Raw genomic sequence first — 8,375 nt, 5'->3', positions numbered from 1 at the left:
ATCAATCTTTCGTCGAATAGACCCTTTCCCGATTCCTGGTCTATTTTCATTTGCTGAATTTGGGCTTTGAGAGCTTCATTCTCCTGGGCCAGTTTCTTCTTATCACCTTCGTCGGCTGCGGCTTGCAGAGTGTTTTCAAACCGGAGTTCCTGAACCTGTTTTTCCAGTGCTCCTATTCGGGCCCTATACTCTTTTTCCTTAGCTAACCAATCCCACTGCGCCTGAGCCTCGTTAGTGAATTGTTGCACATGTGGCCTTTTGGCGGGTCTCTCGGGAATCTGGAATCTCTTACCAAACCAGACCAAGTATTTGGGATCCACCTCACCTCTGGCTCGGTCCTGTACTATAGTCTTGGGTTCAAGGTACCTGCACTCGTTCCAGATCTTTCGAATTCTGCCTTCAGGGAATGCAGCTTTCGGGCCTAACTCGACGACTTGCTCACTCAGGTCTTCATCGTTGTGCACTGTCTGGAATCTTCCAAATTGCCGCAGAACTCGGTAAGGAGCATAAGGCTGTATGCTTCGAATACCCATCAAAAGAATATAAGGGACCTCCGCTGAGGTGTATACAGCTTCAGTAGCAGGGAGCCATCCATAAGCCCATTCAACTTTGTCTGCGCTCAAGGATCTTAAGCATGACGACCAAACCTCAGTGCCCTCAGGGAATTCAATACCTGTCACCCGGGCCTCAAATTCTGCAATACAACTCAATCCAGCCAAACCGTAGTTCATATAGCCTGTGCGATGACAGAGGTGTTCCTGTATCCACAATTGTAAGAGCAAATTGCAGCCTTGAAAGAATTTCTCCCCTTCCCGACACTTGGTCAAAGCTCGGTACATTTCCGCTACAATCAGGGGAACCACCGTGCTAGTAGGCTTTTTTATGGCAACATCTAGCATCCCTACCAGGCCAAGGTCTATGTGACCGTCTTTCCTCGGACAAACCACCACTCCCAAAAAGGCTACTATGAAGGCTAATCCCCGTCGGGCTTCCCATTTGTCTTTATTTCCAGCATGTGTCAATCTTGTGTTAGGTTCCTCAAAACCTTTGGGGTTACCATACCGGTGATGTAAGAAATGCAATGTACAACACCCTTCCGCCAGATGCGGGTCCTGAATATCCCGGGTGATGTTCAATAAATCCAAGAACCTATGAAGGGTTACCGCTCGTGGGGCAAGTGGGTATCTAACTCGGAGGTTCCCGTTGAGACCGGCGTATCCGGCAATCTCTTCCAATGTAGGTGTGAGTTCAAAATCGGAAAACTGGAATACGTTGCGGGTCGGATCCCAGAATGGTATCAATGCCTCAATAATATCTTTCCTTGGTTGGATGTTCAGCAAATCAACGAGACCACCCAAACTTTTGACCACGGTATCTCGGCTTCCTTTTCCCAAATCACGCCACCACATGTGAAGTTTCAAAGGGATACTCGCTCAGGACTGAGAAGGTTTCGATGTTACTTGAATCCATCCTGCACATTTATTAGGGGATTTTAATGACTTATTTTAAAAAAGGCTATTTGTGCAAAACGTCCTTATTTAGAAGACAGGACTTGGATTTGCAAATACGGCCTTTCAGCACTTCTAGGAAGAAGATTTTAAGGCTGTGCCTGCAAACCATTTAAAAATGACCAGGGTGGCTGTTCTTGCAAAAACAGCCTTCCGGTGCCCTTTTGGGAACATTCGGCTTATTTTAGACAAGAATGGCTTCACCCTACTTAAAAAGTTAACATTTGACATTTTGGCTATTTTTGCAAAAGGGAGGTTGCACCCGATGAGGGTTGCCTACGTATCTCACATCCGGTGATAATCAAACCGGCGTAGTTCGGGCAAATAAACCTAACTATTTTTGAAAATAAGACTCTTTTGTTTTTGTTGGCAAATGCACTATTTCTGAAAGCAAGATTCTGTTGTATATTTTCTTTTTCAGTGGCTAATAAACAAACTAATTTGAAAATAAAACTCTTTTTGGTTTTTCTTTTCCATTGGTAAACAAAACAAACTAAAAAAACTATTTTTTTTCTTTTATTTTCAAAAATCCGGCAGCATTTCGGCACTACTTGGACATTGGTTTTTCACAACAAGTGGTCACCCTCACGTAGTCTTGACACTGCTTATATCATAATTCACTCATTTAGACAAGCCAGTCAACATGCAAAGCCGAGCAAATAAATGCGCAAGTAGCACGTAATATGCATCAGGATGGACCATTATTCCGGGTACACCTGTCCTAGACGGACCCAACCCCTGTGTTGAGTCCCCTAAGTCAAATGCACGTGATGCAAACAAGCGTCCTATTAGGGATCCGGCATGAGGTTATTGTTCTTCTAGGTTTAAACCCTAGGTTTATTGGTCTAGACCTGGCTTACCCGAGCGGACAACTCGGGCCGAGGGGGAGGCAGCATACCCGGGATACAGAAGCTCCGCCGGCTTAGCAACTTATCCAAACCTCGTTCTAAATTGGGAAAGAATCTAAACAGAAGAGAAGCTACACGAAGTGCACCCTTCTCCATGATGTAGAAGACTCAGAAAGAGGAAGGGATTCGCGACAGTTTATATACAATTCAACAAATATTAAAGCGGTAAAACATTTAGCATACAGGGCATGGAACATGTAGCAAAATCAAATAAAGCAAAAATATAACAATTTAACTGAGCTCGAATTCTTGAACCCTGAACCGAAATTCTGGGTTCTTCTCCCCAGCAGAGTCGCCAGAGCTGTCACACCTCCTTTTTCTTACTACACCCCGTGAAGGGTATAATAAAAGGAGTTTTTTCAATTAAAGGACAATCGAAACGGGATTCGTTTATTAAGAAGTTCAGAGTCGCCACTTGGGAGATTTATGGTGTCCCAAGTCACCGGTTTGAATCCCGAATCGAGGAAAAGGTTTGAATCTGTTTAACAGTCGCGGACCAGAAATCCGGGAAAGGAATTCTGTTAACCCGGGAGAAGGGGTTAGGCACTCCCGTGTTCCGTGGTTCTAGCACGGTCGCTCAACTGCTATATTTGGCTAAAATCTGATTTTAATTCATATTACACCTACAATGCAATTTAAAAGTTATTTATCCACTTTTTGTCAATTATTATTTTATTTAAGAAAGTGAACGTCGTTTAAGAACATGTTTTCGGATCACGTCACATGAAATGCACCCGGATCCTCGACACATTCTTATTCAACGTTTTCGGATTTGGATTCGGGTCGCATGAAATGCACACCCAAATTTAGGAATGTAATTTTATTAAAATCGCGTCTAAAGAGACTAACGTGTTGTTATCTTTAGGGAAAGCCGTGAAATTTGCTAAACGACCCGTCCCGAATTTCTAAGTATTTTAAGTAATTAATGAGGGCCCCGCAATTGTATATTTGATTTGGCGAGGCTCGTCTCATTTTTATTATTAAAAGGCCAACCTAAAGTAAACTAAAATTTTCTATTTATCATTTGTCTCTAAAGGGTCAATTAATTCACAAATATAAATTCGGGCCTCGAATTCAAGTCCGAATTCAAACAAAAGGGAAAGCCCTTTTAGCTTGAACCCGCTACCTAATTCAAAACTCAATTTTATATTTATGATTTAATTCCCTATATGCTTAATATAATTTTAATACATTCTGATTTATGGAAATTTGGGGCCTTAAAGGTCTGGCCCAATGACATGATTTGGAGATGCAAAAACTCATGGGTCTGATTAATTAATATTGTTTATGACCCATGCGTAACTATTCGACTGGATTCAGTCCAGTTTGACAATGTCAGTCCGTCATGGGCCCTTGCCCAGGCCCAATCAGAATCAAAGAGTCTAAATAGAGACTTAATGGTCTCAATGTAGGCTGTCAATCCTGGGCTCATGAACAAGCCCAAACGGAATTATAGACAAGGTTCATGCAACTGGACTTGTTAATTGAAATAACACAAAAAGAAAATTTCAACTTCAAACTCCACTATCAATTTGATTCTAAATTACTAAACTCCTACAAGCATGTGATATATTCAAATGACGAAATTAACAGGATTGGGATTCAATTATCAGTCCATTTCGATTCTATCAGGAGCTACTTAGAAGTGGACGAAAAATGTAAAATCATTCTGAACCTGTTTTCTTAAACTTCATATTAACGAGATAATTAAACGCTATCAGCATTACTAACAGTACGTGTAAATCTGACATAAAATTTCCTACAGTCCAGGCAACATCTCAATCTAAAAGCAAACCTGAGATTGACATAGTAACCAAACTATAATTGTGAAGCCCTAACCAATATTGTATTGTATCACTCATATAAGTCTAAAGTGGATTCGCAACATTCATACCAACTATGACAACGTTATTTCATACAAATATTTATAGTGCCAATAGTCATGATACTAATGAACAGTCCTCAGTCAATTACACATTGATATATACTAAAGTGCTGAAGTTAATTACACTTATGTAGGGAATTCAACAGGAAAAACGAGCATCACTTCATTCCATTCCAAAATCCAAGAGATATAGGATATGTACCTGGAAAATAGAATGTAAAACAAATGAGGAATCAACAGCAAGAGTCAGAGAATCAACAACAGCTCAAAAATCGAAATCACAGCCCAGGAGAATGTTATCAAACTCAGTCCAGAAATGAACAGCACCAACAACCAACTCAATGAACTTGAATTAACCAAAATGAAGTCGAAATCAAACCCAAAACAAACTCGGAGATTTCAATCAACCAAACATAAGGATTTTCAAGCTGTTTTCCTCATTAAACTAGCTAGAGATTCGAAACAATTGCTGAAATAAACTGGAAATTGATCCAAGGAACTCAATGCAACAGTGTTTCTGAATTTTTCTATTATATTGTTTTGATTTTTTTTATTTTTTGAAGAAAAGCTAAGATCTAAAGGAGTATGGATTTGAAATTCAAATTTCAGATTTATGAAACTTGAAGAATGTTTTTTGGGGGGAATTTTAGAGCTCCAGAACCTTTTTCTCAAGGCATTTGAGTACCCTTTTATAGGCACTCAGAAGTGCAACTTCAGATTTTCCTCTTTTTCAAATTAGTCCCTCTTTTATTTCAATTTAGTCCCTTATTTTTAAACTTGTTGCACAAGTTACTGCTTTTAGAATACTAAAACCTACACCTAGACCCCTTCTAGAAGGGTCTAGGGTGTTCTAACCTTATTTTTCTACCCTTGAAATACCTGCATTACCCTTGATTGAATTCTGGAATTGCTATTTTAGCAAAACATGCCACTTTTGATACCCAAAACACCCCCAACCACCTCTCAAAATTACCAACCCTTTATTTGACTTCTAATTGACTAACCTAGTCAATCCAAACCTCCAATTCTAACTAATTAACTCAGATATAACCAAGCAGACTCCCTAAAACTTAACTAATACTTAGAGCAATCAGAAAACAAAACTAAATGGCAATTACTTAATCAAAATCAGATTAACAGTATATAAACTACTCACCCCAAACAGACTACTAAATCTAATGAAAGAGAATTAAACTATTATAATCACAAAAAGAGCATACATATTGAAATTGAATCAAAACTAACCGAAAATCCGATTGAACTACAATTAATCACTTGAACTAATTAACCCAACATTTGAACATTACAACTATCAGAAATAAATGAAAATCAGATCAACAAAAATCAGAAACAGCATAGCACACAAAATAATTAGCAACAAGAGCATGAATTAACTAACAGAATCCAAAACTCATGAAAACAATGAAAGATAAAAGAAAATCAAGGAAGGAACTTACTGACCTAGGCTTCAACCTTGACTGATTTCTGGAATTGAATCTTAATTAATATTACAGGTTTATTTTGTTAAAAATAAACTTATAATATTAATTAAAATCATCCAAATTATTGAAACTAAAATTCGAAAACCCTAGATCCGAAATTTGAGATGGCCTGGTGAAATTTGAGAGTTTTTGGCTTGGGATTCAAGGTGAGGGGGTCATGGAGACTGTGGGGTGTGAATTTGGGCCGGTTTGGACAAGGTTGTGTTTTGGCCGGAAATTTCGATCTAATATTCGAAACGATTGGTTACGATTTGAGGGATATGGTCTTGGGGGTTGGAAAGAGGAGGAAAAGGAGAGTAAGTGGTGAAATTTTGGGAGGATTTGGGGCTTCGCTGCCGGCGACGGCGATTTCCGGCCGGCAGCGTTAGGGCGGAGGAGATACGGCGGTGTTACACCGGCGGCTGGAGGCGGGGAAGAGGTATGAGGAGGGTGATATATGTTTTAGGGTTTAGGATATTATTAGGACACTTTTATTAAAATGGGGGATCAATGGGGACCGTTGGATTGGAGAAGATTGACGGCTAGGATAGATTGGCTCCAAACGACGCTGTTTTAGGGCTGGGAGACTTGGACCGGGTAGGGGTTAATTTGGGGCTGGAATTGGGCGGAAAATATTGGGCCTGGGTGGGTTAATTCAAGACTTAGCCCAATTTAAATCCCTCTTCTTTTAATTGTTTCTTTTATTTATTTATTTGTGTTTTGTATTTATTTTTTCTGATTTTTATAAAAATGCAAAATTAAAATGAAACCTAATCTATTTCCAACATTAAGCTAATTGATTCCTAAAATTTCTTAAAATCTATTTCGCGATAAATTCAACAATTAACAATTAAAAGTGCAAAGAAACTATTTTTGTTATTTTCTTCATATTTTGCTCTAAAGCAATTAAACTATCAATTAATCCTAAAATATGAAATTAGATCCTAAATGCAAATGCATATTTTTGTATGAATTAACATGCACAAATAAAATGCAAACAATTAACAGAAAATAACACCAAAATTCACAGAAATTGTAAAAATAAGGAAAAAAAATTTTTGTTTGAATTTTTGGGAATAATTCATATATAGGGCAAAAATCACGTGCTCACAGTTATAATGATATTATTTTTGTGGCACGAGGTCTTTGTCATGCGATTATAATGATATTGTTCATGTTGTGACACGAGGTCTATGTCGTGTAGTTATGATGATATTTTTATTGATATTGTACGAGGTATTGCCGTGCAACGTGTGGATATATGGATCCATACCCATAGAGTCTCGCTCTCATATTTCTCTTTTGATGGCGTACACGCAGATTGTGGTATTGTGACTGATGTTGATTGATTTTGTTGTTTAGGCAGATGATGTTGAGTGAAGTGCAAGGGTGGAAGCTTGGCCATGCAAGCGAATCCTTTATACCCTATTATTCATTTTATATGCTTTTATGTTAAATTTTAACATGCCACCCTATACCTTTGTTATTAACTGGTGATTCTTGGAAAGACTTGTTTACCTATGTTGAGTTCATAACTCTTGCTTCCTTAAGTTGATGATATTGCATCTAGTTATATTCTTGTTTGCAAGTTATTTTATATATTGCACATGTTCTTGATTAGTGGGTATCATATGAGGTGAACCTCATTACTATTTCACCGAGGTTAGTCTTGATACTTACTGAGTTATTTTGTCTCGTACTCATTCTATGTTACTGCATATTTTTCTGCAGAACCAGGTGTTGGCACAACGGACCTAGGGAGTGAATACATTTGCTGATCGAAAGGATTCAAGGTAGTGCTGTAGGGACACCGCAAACCCTTGGAGTCCCCTCTCCTTATCTTATGATGTTATTTTTTATTCAGACAATATTGTACTATTGAGACACATTCAATATTCGGTTTTACAGCTCATGACTTTATACTATTTGATCTTGGGAGTTTGTCTTATGTACCACCGTATTAGCTTTTTGTTAGAGCTCTATTTCACTGTTTACGTAATTCAAACATATTATATCTTGTTTTGATGTTTTATATTATTGTGTGATTGGCTAATCTAGTCTTGGAGGTTAGATGTCATCATGATCTTTGAAGAGAGTTTTGGATCGTGAAAAATGCCTGTCACGTGACCCTTCTATTTTGGGTTGTAGCAAACTTAATATCAAAGGACAAGGTTAAAAAAAATGTAATAGGAGTTAGAGAAAAACTCTATAGTGTTTCAATAAACAAAAGGTAACGTGTGTACGCATAAGATAGTTCTTCAAAAAATAATACAAACTGGAAAAAAGTTATTTCGTGTTCGTATAAGGTAAAATATTTCTCGTAGCAGTGAGTTTACAATGTGTACACGCAGTCAGTTGGTGTTAAACGTTAACCTTTATCAATAATTAGTAAAGAGCATAGTCCCTTGTAAATTAAATATTACTCTCTGTTACAATTTATGTGATGCTGTTTGACTAAAAACGAAATTAAAGAAAGAAAGAATTATTTTTTAATATCTCTCACATACACATATAATTGTCACACGTTAAAGATTTACTGACAAGTTGATATGAATGTTTAATTAACTTTTATTTAAAAAAAATATTCAGTTAT

Source organism: Nicotiana attenuata, unplaced genomic scaffold (assembly GCF_001879085.1).
Source record: "Nicotiana attenuata strain UT unplaced genomic scaffold, NIATTr2, whole genome shotgun sequence".
NCBI classification, from domain to species: domain Eukaryota; kingdom Viridiplantae; phylum Streptophyta; class Magnoliopsida; order Solanales; family Solanaceae; genus Nicotiana; species Nicotiana attenuata.
This window is presented reverse-complemented; position numbering follows the sequence as displayed.